The sequence below is a fragment of the Condylura cristata genome, unplaced genomic scaffold, assembly GCF_000260355.1.
Source record: "Condylura cristata isolate star-nosed mole 26May11 unplaced genomic scaffold, ConCri1.0 scaffold00021, whole genome shotgun sequence".
Classification (NCBI taxonomy): domain Eukaryota; kingdom Metazoa; phylum Chordata; class Mammalia; order Eulipotyphla; family Talpidae; genus Condylura; species Condylura cristata.
Window position 1 is genome coordinate 34,158,591 of NW_004567122.1, and position 15,230 is coordinate 34,173,820.

The following is a 15,230-nucleotide window of genomic DNA, read 5'->3' on the forward strand; positions in this document are numbered from 1 at the left end:
TCCTTGCCATTTTCCCAACCCTCTGTTGAAGTTGTCCCAGCCTCTGAGATCCCATTCCCATAACCCTCTAGAGGCCATGACCCAAGTGTTTGGCATAGTGCAGCCCCTACAGGAAAAATAAGCCTTCTCACATTGAGGTGCAGGAGTGGTGAGAGGCTTCACCAGAGACAGAGTGGGGAGCAGGACAGGCAGATTGACAAAATAGACTGTTCAGGGGAGCAGCGGGAGGGGCCAGGAGAGGTCTGCTGTGCCATGTGGGCCACCTCCAGGGCAGGGGATCAAACTCATGCTGAAGTGGCTTTAGCCCTTAGTGCTGTGTTTTAACCCGCACTAATATTTAAAGTTTTCTAGAAAGTAAGACATGCTCTTGCCATTTTTTGCACAATTTGTGATTCTGCATATTTCCTCTCTCTTCTACATACATACAAACACACACACACACACACACACACACACCTAGAAATGATATGACCCAGGCAGACTCCTCAGGGATGGAAAGAGAAAAATTAAGATAGAGACTACAGGAAGCTATAAAGGGAAGGAGTTTATTTTCACATATTTTTGTGCATTTTTCCATCTCAGTTGCAATCCCCTTGGGAGTCCCATCACCAAATCACCTGTGTGCCATCACCACAGTCCAGTGCATTTCCCTCCCCCTGCTATGAGAGAAACCATCCAGTATTTTTCCTTTTCTCTCTGGCTTATTTCACTAAGCATTATCTTCTCCAGTTCTATCCATGTTGCTGCAAAAGACATGTGTTTTTTTTTTGTTGTTGTTGGTTTTTTTTTGGTTGCTGAGTAATATTCCACTGTGTATAGGCATCACATCTTTTTAATCCAGTCATCCATTTTTGGGCATTTGGGCACATGTCTTTCCAATTGTGAATAAAGCAGCAATAAACATGGGGGTGCAGGTATCTTTTTCAATCAGTGTTTTTGTGTCTTTTGGGTAGATACCTAGGACGGAAGTGTTTTAACCACTGCCAGATTAATAAATTTTATCCTATCCCATAGCTATTACACATTTATAATTTTACCTTGAATTAGTTATTTGTATATACTTGTTTTCTTCCCAACTGAATTTTGAGATTTTCAAGGTCAGAGACCAAGCCTTGTCCCACTCTCTGCTCTCAGCATTTTAGCATAGTATCTGACACGAGTAACCACTCCATATACATAGAATGAGAACATTAATTAGTTGATTAATTAACAATATCAGAAGGTCACCAGTAGCCATGGTTGTACTCACCAATACTTCTGCAAGGAAGGAAATTAATGATTTCCTAGCTCTTGAACCCCAGGATTTCTATGCTGCCAATATCTATGCAGACATCATTAATACAGACTTCAAATAAGTGAGAGTTATCTATGAGACAGGCTTCCTACTAGGAGTCTGTAAACCATTTTGATCTTTCACTGAAAGAAGAACATCTGACTCACACAGTATATACTTTTTAAAAATGGGCTTTAATTTCCTTGCCTCTGACTGTAGCCTTTAAAAGCAGCAGAGTGAATGGCTGAGAGAGGATCCAGAAGCAGGTGGAGGCTGAGATGTCTTCAAAACTAGAAGGTTAATGACAGCAGGCACAGCACAGAACACAACTCTTCCATCACCTAGGGTTTGAAAGCTCCAGTTAAGAGTGCTAGTAACTATTTCATTAGTGTGGCACTTCCTACTTTCCGAAGTCCATGACCCCGTTTAATCCTCTGAGCAACTGTGAGATTCTCTTTTCTATTCCTATGCATCCCTACTCCAGCCACATAATTCCACAATTTAAAGATCTGTTTGTAAAAAGACACATGCTCAAACAATGGTGATTAAAAAACAAATGTATGCCTGTAAGTATACATAAGCTATCAGTACTCAGACTTCTAGAAAAACAGTCATGGTCCCACTAACATTTATTATGATTTAGATACCCAGCATTTCTCAGTTCATCGCTCAAAATACCCTATCAAGACAGCACTGTTCTGATTCTCATTTAGAAGATTAAAAAAAAAAAAACATAGCATAAAGAAGTTAAGAGATTTACTAAGGATAAAATGTGTAACTGGCCAGAGTTTTAACCCAGGAGTTAACTGGCCCTATATATCGAGTCATAATATAAATTGTTCCCATGGTCAAATAAAGACAGAAAATAATAAACAGAACAAATTTTCTTTACAACAAGACATCGTAATTTTTCCAAATCTGGTTTGCATTGCAATTCTTTAAGAACTATTTTCTAAACAAATTATATTGTGAAACATTTCTTTTGGAAATACTACGGTAATCTGAGGGCTATATATGTGTGCATATATACATACATGTTAAAGAGCATAGAGATAAAGATTACTAATAAATCCTCTCTCAGCACTGTTTGAAAGTGAAATAAGCAAACTTCTACATGTCTAGAAAACATTAAGAAGCTACAAAAATAACTGACACGGTCAGTGGAGACAGATTAGGCAACGGGATAGAGAGCTGCACAGAGGGAAAGAACACTGCTATTGTTCCATTTAGGAATGGTGATAAAATTTTTAAAGTTGAGTAGATTTTAATTTTATTCTGGAAGCACATGATTTATAAAATAAAAGCAAGAACATGTTGTATCTGTCCTTACAGAACTGTGTGGAGCAGACACTTCAGGCAGTTAACAACTTCTGTGCATGTTTCTGACTCACTTGCTCCTATATCATTGAAAACTTACACTTCTCCCTAGAATGAGAGAGCTGACTGCAACATCTCAAGGTTCACTCTCAAATGATAGAAGCCAAAGAAGAAAACAACAGAGAGGACAAAACTGGTTTGAGGGACAAGGCTGATTTCAGAACAAAGTCCGGGATATCATCCTGTAGGAGAGTGTCAGAGTTGCTCTGTGGGTCCCTTTTAACTGATCTTTCTCCACTGAATGTATTAGAGCTTTTTGGAATACTGACTTCAATGAGTCCAAATTCATAGCTGCAATCCATGGAGAACCTTAAATGAGTGCCTTTCTGGCAAATTCAAACACTAGAACACAAGTGTTAACTAAGAGGTTCCATGCAAGGGTAAGACTTGAAGCCAGCACCTTCCAAAGTGGGTGAAGATTAAGTGGATGCTGTAGGAAGACCAACTCTGCTCATCAGAAAGGTGTTAGCACCCCCAAATGACAGTGACTACTTGTTGGACATGTACACTGAGCCAGGTATGTGCTAAGCATGCAACACCCCCTTTCTCTGACCGCTTACAACAGATTTATCGTGTTTATCTGACAGATTAAATACTTATCTAGCACTTCCACATAGTTATATGTGGTAGAGCCAGGGAAAAAAAAAATTGCATCGACCTTATTTCTCAAGCCCATGATCTGAACATCTCTCAACAAGGTGTTGCTATTTTTGACTTAGCATTCGAAGTGACTTTTTAAAAAGGCAGGGTCACTCAGCTGCCCAGTACAATAGTGGAAAAGTTCACATGTCTGAACACCATTATCTGGGCTCCCCGGGCCAAGGTTTGTGGCCACTCTGGCTTATCCTTTTGTCATCTCTGAAAAAGGATTTCTGCAGGAACTGCAAGAAGTAACAACTTACAAAGTGCACAGTCATCGCCGTATTGATCAATTCCCCAGCTACTTTGGCTTTCCTGGCCTCTCAAGATAGAAACCCAACCTTTTTCTTCCTTCTTCACCACTCCTCCCCCTTGAATTTATTTTCCAAAACAACCTAACACCAGAAAGGGGATGCTATTTTCTTCCTCTTATTGTTGAGCAAAGGGAGCCCCCATTATCTTGCCCGGGGTCACTTAACTTATTGCTTAACCTCTCTGAATCTTTGCTTCCTTCTTGATAAATTGGAGACACTAATATCAACCCTAAGAGGTGCTGAGATCATGTCTGTGGTGGTAAAAGCACAAAGTAGGGGTCAATAAACTTCCCCTCAGCCCCCTCTTCGCCCCTCCCCCATGCCATGGCTCAGACCTATCTGGTACTAGGAAGCTGCACAACCCTGTGCATATTATATAATTACTCTAACTGGTCATCATCTGTCCAATGAAAACAGTGTTCAGCCCACAGGGCTATTTTAAGGATTTGATGGAATGAATACTCTCTATGAGGATTACTACACTAATTACTGGTTCATACTCAGCACTGAATAAATAATAATACTCTTACCCCCCAAATAATGCTGATAGCATGTGTCTATTTACCTCCCTGAACTTCATATACAAAAACATCTACCCTCTCTCCTTGTACCTTCCCGTACTTGTTAGAATACAGAATATTATTTGGAAGGGTTTTCCCCATCTCAATGTTGCTTTTTAACACAAGACAATTCAACAACAAGTTGCAGCTTTTTTCCCTCCTCTTTCAGGTCACCCAGAGCTCTTCCTAGTGGCCTGCAGCAAGATGCCTCTGAGGAAACATTTTATCCTAAGTCGTCTTCACAGACACTGGTGATGTGATTCTCTGTGCTGGGCAGACACTTGATCACTTCCCAAAACACTATGTGATGTGAAAGAGAAGAATCCCTCTTACCTACAGCTAAAAATCATTCCAGAGGGCTGGAGGCACACAGGTGAGTCACGCCAGCCCTCTCCTGGAATAGTCGATAAACTGGCAGTCCCCTGCGAACCAATTTCATACCATTTTCTTTTCTATCTTTCTGCTTCCCCTACATGCTCATTTTTCTGCACATTCTGGCAAAGCCTCACAAATTAAACTAAGGGAATTCTGGGTGTCCTGTCATCTAATCTTCAGCCTGCAGTTGTAGTTTCCCCCTTGCAAAGTCTTCTCACTGACTCAGTAAAGCTGATTAAAAGACCAGTCTCCCCATGTTCAGCCTTCAGGTGCCTGTTTGGAAACTCAGCAGCTCCACACAATGCATGCTAGGTGTCAAGGGAAAAGATGATTCACAAATGCCCAGAAGCAGAACAAAGAAGGCTGGCTGGAGCATGTGGTGAAAGATGTCAGCAAACAACTCCACCAAGTGCCTGGAAACACATAGATGATTCCAGCCCTGTGGCTCCCGGATTCAGAAGGTGGCATCCTCCGCCAGTAATTACTCTCTTGAAATCCAGCTCCATGGGATTTGTCCCTGGAAGCAAGTGGGCACATTGTGCCTATCTTTATAAGGACACAGGCAAGTTATTTCTTTGTGGAGTACACACAGGCAGGACTATCTGGGACTCAACCAAGACCAAGGAGTTAAAATGTTCTAACAAAAAAATTACTACCACTGCTTGTGTCAAGGGTTTTCTCTTTCAAACCACACAAAATCACACCAGCCCAGTCCTGATGATATTATCCTCTTATTCCAAAAGTGGGAAAATCAAGGAATGGAAAGTGCTCTTTAATACCTCGTTCAAAGTCACAAGCAGTGGATCAGTTAGGAAAGTATCCATGAGAAATTATAAAATCAATTCTTACACAAAAGTATAATGAAAGACAGGCAGCTATGGCCACTGGTTTAATAGTTCAAAATGTCAGGACTAAAGCTCCCTGGATTCTAGTAGGCCTTCCCTAATGCTTGCAGGGTGACTGCCTCAGCTCTGAGCATGCCGTGTGTAATCAAGGTCACTAAGACTCGGGAAACCATGCCTGCACCTTAGTGCTTTCTGTTTGGAAACCAATGTTTCTCATAACTTTCTGAAACCCCCCTCGCAGGAATGTTTTATTGCTCATAAATAAGTCACATGATCTAATCTGCATCTAATCTGATGAGCGACTAATGCTGGAAGATAAGCATTTAGCTTTTCCAGCCTCTGTAGTGGAGATAGGTGAGAGAGAACCCCCTCATTCACACTGGACTGGTGCAGCTGGAGAAAGTAGGGAGAAATAAACCAAGAGATTTGGTGGTGAAAATTCATCAGGCAAAGCTTACTGATGGGCTCCCTGTGAAAAAAGAGGGAAGAATAAATCCTAGATTCTTGATTTGGCATATCCATTGAGATTGAGAACCATGAAGTAGGAACAGATTTTGGAAATGGGAGGGCCTGCGTGCACTTTTGGACATGCTGAGTTTGAAGTGTCTTTGAGACATGAATATGGAGATGTTAGCAGTTAAAAGTCAGAGATCAGAGAAGCTGGCCAAGCTGTAAATAGGTGAGAGAATTTTGATTATCAACCATTTGCATCAACTTGGGATTTCTAGCTTTCTTCACTGACTTCTGCTCTCTTGAATTATCTGTGGCAGAGCTTCTCCAGCACGTGCTTATCCCCTAGGAGGGATCCAGTCATGTCTGAGGATAACTGATTATAAGTACAAATAGGGGGAGAGAGTCCTGCTACTGACATTGAGTGGGTAGTAGTCACTAGATGCTAAAATGAGAAACCTTCTATACATGTGGAACAACCTCCACCCCCACTCCCTCAGGAGAGAGGTTTCCTCATGCAGAGGTTGATAAATCTTTCTCTGTGGTGAACTCACTTCTTTATCTTTACTTCAATCTTTATGAAAATTGAATCAAAACCAGTCATCAAAACTAAAGCTGACATTAATGCTCCTCCAATGGGTCCCTAAGTGTTCTGTTTTCGGACTTCCCATAACTACCTCACCTTCTTTAAAGTAATGATGTTATTCTACAGCAACTTTCCATAACCAACTCCTAGCACAAAACCTCCTCTGGTAGTGCTTTGAGGTACAAGTACTGTTGTTGACTAAAAGTATGTTGAAAGTCCACCTCTAGGACCAAGAACCTGACTTGATTTACATTTTGCAGCATAAGAGTCCCCTGAGCACTGAATCATAGGAAAAAAATCTTCCAAGTGAATTCTAGATATCCAGGATGTGTGAAAGGTAACATTTAGGACATAGAAAAAGAACTGCTATGTAAGACTGTTTTACCCTGGGAAGTAACACAGGTTACTGCATAAATAAATTTGCCAATTACTAATAACCAAAATTACCGAGGATGGGCATTTAATAAGACTGTTGCTTTCTTAACACATACCTAAGTTTTTGAGGTTGGTGTTAAGAATGGCCACTTGCCCCATAAACCATTACTTGGTTTCTCTCTAATGGTCACTTCCCTGAACTTTTCAGATCATTCACTTAAAAAACATTCACTTGCTTTGCCTATAAATGCAATAGTTACTTCCAATGATGCATTATTAACCACATTAATTTCAGAAACACATTATCAGGATAAACTGAGTAGGAACTCTTGAGCTTGAAACTAATAAAGCCTTATGTTTGAGTCTTAAGGGCTTATTAAAAAGCTAAGCCACATGTCTGAATTCATAGGCTCTGGTCCAATGACGTGGAGATCAGCAGACCATTAAAATTAATTGAAAGTGCTGAACCATTTCAAGATTGATTTATTTCGTATTACAAAAAATTAACTAAAATGGGAGGTGCTACCTTAGCCTCTGCCCTGGAGAATTAGTCTAAAATTATAATTGAAACATCTCAAATGAAATCATTGTAAAACTCATTAAGATATATATTAGGTTTCCAAATCACAGTTATGCCCCTTGTAATTTAAATACTGAGCTTCTCACATGTAGAGATAACTTGAATCTCAACAGTGAGCAAATAGCAAGGGTTCCAACCAAATGAGCACCTGGTAGGTGCCTGGAATGTGCAGAGCCTGCACAAAACCATCCACTTAATGCAGTTGATTGTTTGTTTTTTTCTTTTAGGGGCAGGAAATAGCAGAAAAGAAAAAATGTTTTCTCTAAACCAAAACTGTATTTTATTGCATTTTTGCATTCCTTTTACTTCCTAGCAGAAAGGACAGGAGTCTCAAAGGGGCATTTGCTGCATGACCTGCTCAGCAGAAAGATGCAAAATTTAGAAACTGACATTTGGACATCTGAGATATCCAAAATGCCTTCAACAGCAGCCACTCCACTGTGTTCTGAACTGATGGTGAAGGCAGACAAAAGCAGGAAGACTTTCTATAAAAACATCCACAACAAAGAGATAAAATGATACACTGAATGCTTCATTTGCCAGGTCCACCCTGCAGCACTCCAGGCATCCTGTACCTCCTGCCCTTCACATGACCTGTTATGACAAACTAGCCTTCTTCATCCTCCTAGCACAGGGCCCTCCTTCCACTGACTTGCCCCTCTCATCACCAAAATGCTTTCTCCCTTTGTTTTCATCATCTAGTCACTTTCCCTTCATCTCATTCATTCTTCTGGAATCTTCCACCACATCTCACACTATGTCAATCTCCAGAGTTACACCCTTCCTTAGCATTCTGAGTTCCCTGTGGAAAGACACAAAATGAGTAAGACAATCAACTAATTTATGGTATAGGTATATTTTAATGTATCTTCCCCATTAGAATTTAAGCTTTAAGAAGACAAAGATTATCTCTTAATTCACTATCATTTTGTTTCTAGAAACTAACATGCTACCTGGAACATAACATATGCTGAATAAACTGAATAAAAAGAAACTCCCTACAATTATGACCACATCCTCTTTCATTCACTTTTTTTCTGAGTATAAACAATTAAGCGCAGTTTACATGAAAAGTGGTCCTATTGCGTGTATGGCAAGAGAGTCCCCCAGATATTTCCCATGGGGAATAATTAGCTAATTTGCTATAGATCCTAAAGATAGATCCTAAATCGGCCCTCCCTGGTGGCGCAGCGGGTTAAAGCACAGCACAAAGAAGCTAAAGCCACTTCGGCATGAGCTCGATCCCCAGCTGCCCTAGAGGAGATCCACATGGCATGGCAGACCTCTCCTGACCTGCCTGCTGCTCCCCTCAGCAGTGTACTTGGTCGATCTGCCTGTTCTGCTCCCCACTTTGTCTCTGGTGAATCCTTTCACCCTCCACATCTCTGGCCTGTACCCCAGTTCTGTACGAATAAATAAACAAATTTAAAAAAAAAACAGATCCTAAATCGACAGAATGTGAACACATCTGATGCCTTCATGGATGGTACCTAATTTGCAGAAATTAAAGATGAGGGAAATCCAGTTAGTTAATCCTAGACTAGGGAGAAAGAAGAATTGCTGGCTGCTGAGATTCTAGCCTTCCTTTTGTGGCATGTTTAAATGTTCTAACCACTTATTTATAATTAGGCACAGTGGGGAACTAAAATGAACTTTCCTGAATAATGCTTTGCCAGCACTTCTGTAAAATATTGGCACAGTCTACTGCAAAGTCTAGCTACTGCCTGTCACAGGATACCCTACACAGGGGCAGCCTCCTCACCTTCCTAGAGGGACCTGCTGATGAGAACAAGGTGGCTGGGGAGGGGATCACATGGGGCTGGAGAGGCTCCACCTAGTCAGAAAGAGAAGACTCCCTGGGAGCAGCATCTGCTGCCACATTGCAAACGGGGGCCCAGTGTGGCTGTGAAACCTCTTTTTTAAGTTTAGTCATTTTTAAGATTGCTATAAAAACCAACCAAAACACTTATCTAGTTAGATACAGCCACGGCCTCCAGTGTGCCAATTCTGCTTCTAATATCTATTTTTCTTCACAAATCAGGAAGCTGAGCTGGGTGAGAAACACAGCCGGGGGCTGAACAGGTACCCTGGAGAATGCAGTCATGGTCCAAAGTTCAAAGAAAACTGCATTATGCCATCAAGTTATTAAACTCTGCTCTCTATAAGCCAAATTAAGTCTGTGTTTGGTAACAAACATAGACTTAATTTGCAATATATATGAAAAGGAACAGCTTTGGTGTGCATTTGACTATAGAAAGGTGACCCCATATACAAATGTGTCAGCCTCATTCAAATGAGTCTCTTTCCAAAGCAGCCTGTCTATAAAACTGCTATGCTGATCACTGGCATGGCTTCGAGACATTAAAACATACAACAAAAACAGAGAAAATGGCATGTACCTAAAAGCTGTTAAAATTCTCCCTATATTTTCTAAGACTCTTTTCTTTACATAGGTGAAAAAATATTTAGATTGAAAGTAAAATTCCTGTCTGGATTCTCAAGTCCATCATCCTTTTTTCTCAAGACCACATCTATCGAGAGCCTAACATGTTTACATGCATCTACGTGTACGAAGTTTTACAACATTCACATTATTTCAAGGATTTTAATTATCACAATTGATGTGATACCATATGTAGCATTCTGCAATGTTTCCCAGTAGTCTATACGACTGAAATATATCCATAGATAGATGTAGAGAGGTAGTTCGTTTCTTTTAATTTCTGTATAGTAGTCTATCATTTTCTCAAACAAGAACACAATGCAAAAATTTCCCTCCAAAATTATCACTCAGCAAAAGAGGTACTCAAATGTGAGGCACTATAAAAATTTTCATCTAATGGTAAAACCTTGCAAATATTTTAATCACCACACAACACTGCTGGGGAAGGTAAATTATACAGAAATAACTATGAATAACTATAGGTTTAGGTGCTTACAGAGTTCACTTAGTGGAATATCTTTAAAAGAAGAAGAAAAAGAAATCTAATGAAGGTAATTAGTTATGAGTGTAAACTTCATAACTACAGATATTGGGTGCCCATTATCCATAAGCCCTTTAAAGATCATGTAAATTCAATACAGTAGTAACAGAAACAGTAATTGACTATGTTGGAGAAAGCAAATATATAATTATGGGACAAATAAATAATCCAACTGTCCTAATGGTACAGTGTATGGATTCTTGTAATTGAGATAAATTTCCCAAAGAAAATACCATCAATTTATTTATAAACTGCTAGTATATGTATTAGGATACTACTTATGTGACTAAAGAAATAATTCTTTGCTAATGAAACACTGATATCAAAGGCATTTCGAGATTAAGTCAAATCATTTTTGAAAATAAATAAATACAGAAAAAAAAATACCTTTAATCATGAAGTCTTAACTAAAGACTTAACTAAAAACCAATCCGATACATGTTTCCTCCTGAATACAGTCAAACACTGGTATATACTCGATGCAGGACATTGGCACATTACTCTCTCAATCAGTTCTGCTTCTAAAAGGACTTTTAGTTTTCCAGGGGTCAAGAAGCCACTGAAAAACAGTCTGAAATTCCAGGTAAGCTCTGCTCAAGTCTCTCAAATCACCAAGCCCATCACCACAAAGACCTCTGTGCTTTGCATGAAAATCCTCCCTGTTGAACCCTTCATACACTATTTGTGACTTAGGAACTGACCAGAGTTTCTGTCTCAAAGCAACACTCACAGGTCAGCCACAAGGAATTTTGTGCTCTGCAGAGCCAGCTTCCCTCCTTATTAACATGGAGCTTGGATCCTAGAAAAAGAAGAAGACCATGGCCTCCAGGCACTCAGGCAAAGAGTTTGAAGGTCCTGGCCATTTCCAGAGAGGCCACAAGACAAAAAGAGGCTCTAGATGAAAGATTCTTTCCTCTGTTTAAGCCAAAGAGTGAAACTGGGGATTTGAAAAAGAAAAGCAGAGTCATTTTTTGGAGATGTTGGGTTCGGAAAGTGTGGTCCTTGGGTTCACTCTTGGGTAAGTTCACCAGAGCTACCCTTGCTGCAGCACCAGCAAGCTTCATGAGAAAGTTTCTCTCTGAGACAGAGATGTCACTTATGCAAAAGGTCAGGTTCGCTATTAAAAAGGAGAGAAGAAAAAGGCACTTGCACAGACACAGGTGAGCAACAAGAGCTGCCCCCAAAAGAACAGGTTTGCTAAAAGAGAAGTCTGCATAGTTGCAGGGGGCAGCCTTGAGGAAAGCGCATCTGGTGAGGGAAGTCAATGAAGAGAAGCCCCACCATGGTCACAGGTCACAGAGGCAGGAGGCTGCTGCCCTGCGACAATGTTGGGGGTGAGGAGCTCCTGCATAGGCACAGCGGGGTAGAAGAAAGGCTGCTCCTTACTAATGCAGAAATTGTACTGACATAATCTTGCCTCTGGGAGGGACTCATTCCTTCATGGAATGGTTTATGTGTTGCTGATTTTGGCTAACTACATAGAATTTGAAAGGGACCTCAATCTCCTTATCTCTACCCCTTGACATTGGAACTGCAGTCTAACACTTTGGTTTGGTCTGTGCCTTGGCATTTAGGATTTTTAGTTCCTGTGGTTGGGTTAATGATTATGTTCATCTTTTACCCCCACAACCAGTTCCTGGCATTGTGTGAGCCAGGTTTCTGGTGTAGTTGTACCTCCTTTCCAACTCTTTTATTCTTATCCTCTATCAATTATTAACTTGAAGAAACAGCAGTCAGAGGTTAAGTGCTGAGGAGATGCCACTCAGGGCTGTGTGCACCCATTCATTGCTAAAACTCAAGCTCAAAACCTGCATAGGTAAAGTCCCACTAACTTCATTCAGTCCATCAGGAAGTACATATATCCACAAAATTAGATCCCTCCCAGAAAAAGTTGAATCCAAGGCAGAAATAATTCATGAATTCATAATATCAAGGATACAATCTGGGTAGCAGCTGTACTTCAGGGTAACCTTGAAGCAAGTTACTTAAGTTCTGAACCTCAGTTTCCTCCTCTGCAAAATGAAAATTAAAAAACCCTATTTCATGGGCTCACTGCAGGTATAAAATGCCATAATGCTCGTGGAGCACTGGTGTGGCCTCTACGACACACCAAGTGTTTGATACTAGTTATTGTAGCTTAAAAGGTAACCAGAACCAATACTAAGGGAATTATTAATACCAATCATTGAACAGTTATTAATGTGTAATACAGCCATAACATACTATTTTCATGATGGGAACACCTAATATCTGCTTTCAGCATCCCACCATCATGCTATGCACTAGACTCCTAGACTAACTCACCCCACGAACTTCAACTTAGTACCCTTGGACATTTCTCCATTTCTCCTCATAACAACTGCTCTGCTCTGCCTCTGTGTTTTTGACTTTTCTAGATTCCATGTATATGTGCAATCATATAGTTGTTGGCTTTTTTTCACTTAGCATAATATCCTCCGGGTTCCTCAATGCTATTGCAAATCTCTTTCTCACAGAATGGACGGCCCAGCCGCTTCCCCTGCAGGGGAGTTTGAGAGAGAGCAATAGCTGGGAAAGTGTGTGTTATGTATATTAACCAAGATTAGGGCAAAAGAAAAAGCCTCAAATGATACTTGATTCTTAAAATATCTACCTAATGTGGAGTTCATGGTGTTCCCCACCTAGGCAGCTGATTTTCACTTCTTTATGAACTCTATAAAACTATATGGTCAGCTCATTAGGAGCTCTTATCTTCAGACATGATTATACTCACCAAACCCTTTCTTCCTCCTCCTCCAACCCTTTTTCCTTCCTCTCTCTCCCCATATCTAAATGCTTCTTCCCCCAAGCAAAATTCAAGCTCTGATTCAAAGACTCATAGGATTCAGTTTTCTCTCAGTAACTGAAGGACAAGTATGTATTAAAACAAACCAACCCATCTATAAGTAACTGGTTGTCTCTATTCGAATTTGAAATGAGTTTGAGGCTTGCACTTAAAGGCGGGTATGTGTATGTCTAACATACTAAACTTTGACTTGAAGCCAAACAGCGAAGGTCTCTGAAAAGATCGTGAAGCGACTTCAGAATTGGTTCCATTTCCTTTCCCTTCTTGGTCTACTTCATTTACTCATTTATTTGCAATCAACCAGCCAGTGGAAGATTCTGGGAATCAAGAATATTAAAGCATAGTCCTCACCAACAAGTGAACACTTAGCAGACAGTGTGACCAGTTCCCCTATTACAGAGTGCAGCACAGCATGACAACATAGTTGTAAAAGTCACTATTGACTGTTCCTCAGCTACACTAACTCCAAAATCATTACCACCACCAAGACCTATCTGTGCCTCAGGTGGGCTATTTCTTTTCTTTTTTTAACTGTATTTATTTTTGAATAGAAGACCTGGGATGTAGGCCAAAGATACCAGGGTGATAGGATTTACCAGAATAGTGTGTGGAGCAGAACAGGCAGATCTACTAAAATACATGGCTAAGGGGAGCAGTGGGCAAGACAGGAGAGAGTGCCATGTAGATTAGTTCCTTAGACCCAAATTCAACTGAGACCTAACATGTAGGCCACCAAGAAGGCCCTGGTGTGATATTTCTTTAACTATTACAATCCAACAGTCTTATCGTCACAAATGGAGATTCATCCAAAATCTAAAACCACACACTTAGAACTTTGAGGCAGAGATAGAATTCAAGTCCAGATGAACTTAATTCCCAAAACTGATAGCCAGATTACTCTACTGTTAAGAAGCACAGAGCAGCATACAAAATACGTGGTCAAGGAAAATTAAGGACTTTTCAGAGGGGACAACTGTGAGTCCGCAAAATATGAGCAAAGGCCCAGGGGAAAGAGATGGACCTGGAGAGACTGGAGATCAAGCTGGGGTCTGCATCCTGAGGAGCCCAGTGGGGCATGCTAGCAAGAAGGAGCTTGTCCAGGAAGCCAGGGGGGACATGGAGTGACTGTACACAAGGAAATCATATGTCTCTGAGTTTTACTTTTATAAAGATTACTTTGGCTTCTCTGAAAAACTATCAGAGGGTAGTTCTCTTGGACTTTGGGAGACATATCTGGCTAATAACAATACCAATGATAGTAATAGCAGTTGCTGTTCAGTGTCACAGTGACTCTAGAGGAAATGATGCGAGAGCCTGATAGGCCGAATAGGCAGTGATCTTACAAGCCAGTAACAGCTGGGGTGAGGGAAGATGTCTTCTCTTAAGCTTCTTTTATGAAAAGTAAAATTCTTATTTGGAGAAATCTTTAGTCACAGTTTTTGAAGTATCTAACTAGACAGAAAGCACTCACCAAAATCTATGGAGCTATCTCATTGATCACTCTTTAAATGTGAAGTAAGCCACTTAACACTGAACAATGTTAAGGGTAGAGAGGGAGGACATCTCTGTTTCATGTGATTGATAATGATAGAATATATAAACTCTTTTCCTTAAAACTAATCTAGATAGGTATCGGTGGGGAAAGGGAAATGGCTATGACTATAGAAGGATTGCACAAAGGATCATTTTGATGGAACTGCTTTGTGTCTTGACTGAGATGTGGTTATATAAACACACAAGTGATAAAAATCACATAGAATTAAATTCACACATCTAAGTGCACATAAAACTGGTGAAATGTGAATAGGGGTGGCAGACTACAATGTCAATTTCCTGACTGTGATACTGTAAATACAAGTCATGCAAGAAGTTACCATTGAGGGAAACTAGGAGCAGATGATACAGGATCTTTGTGAATTATTTCCACAGCTGCATGTGAATCTACAATTATCTCACTATAAAATATCTTTAAAGATATTCTACAATCAGTGGTTTCAATGTTATTGTGAGGGGCAGAACTTTTGGAGAATCTGGCAAAACCATAGGTT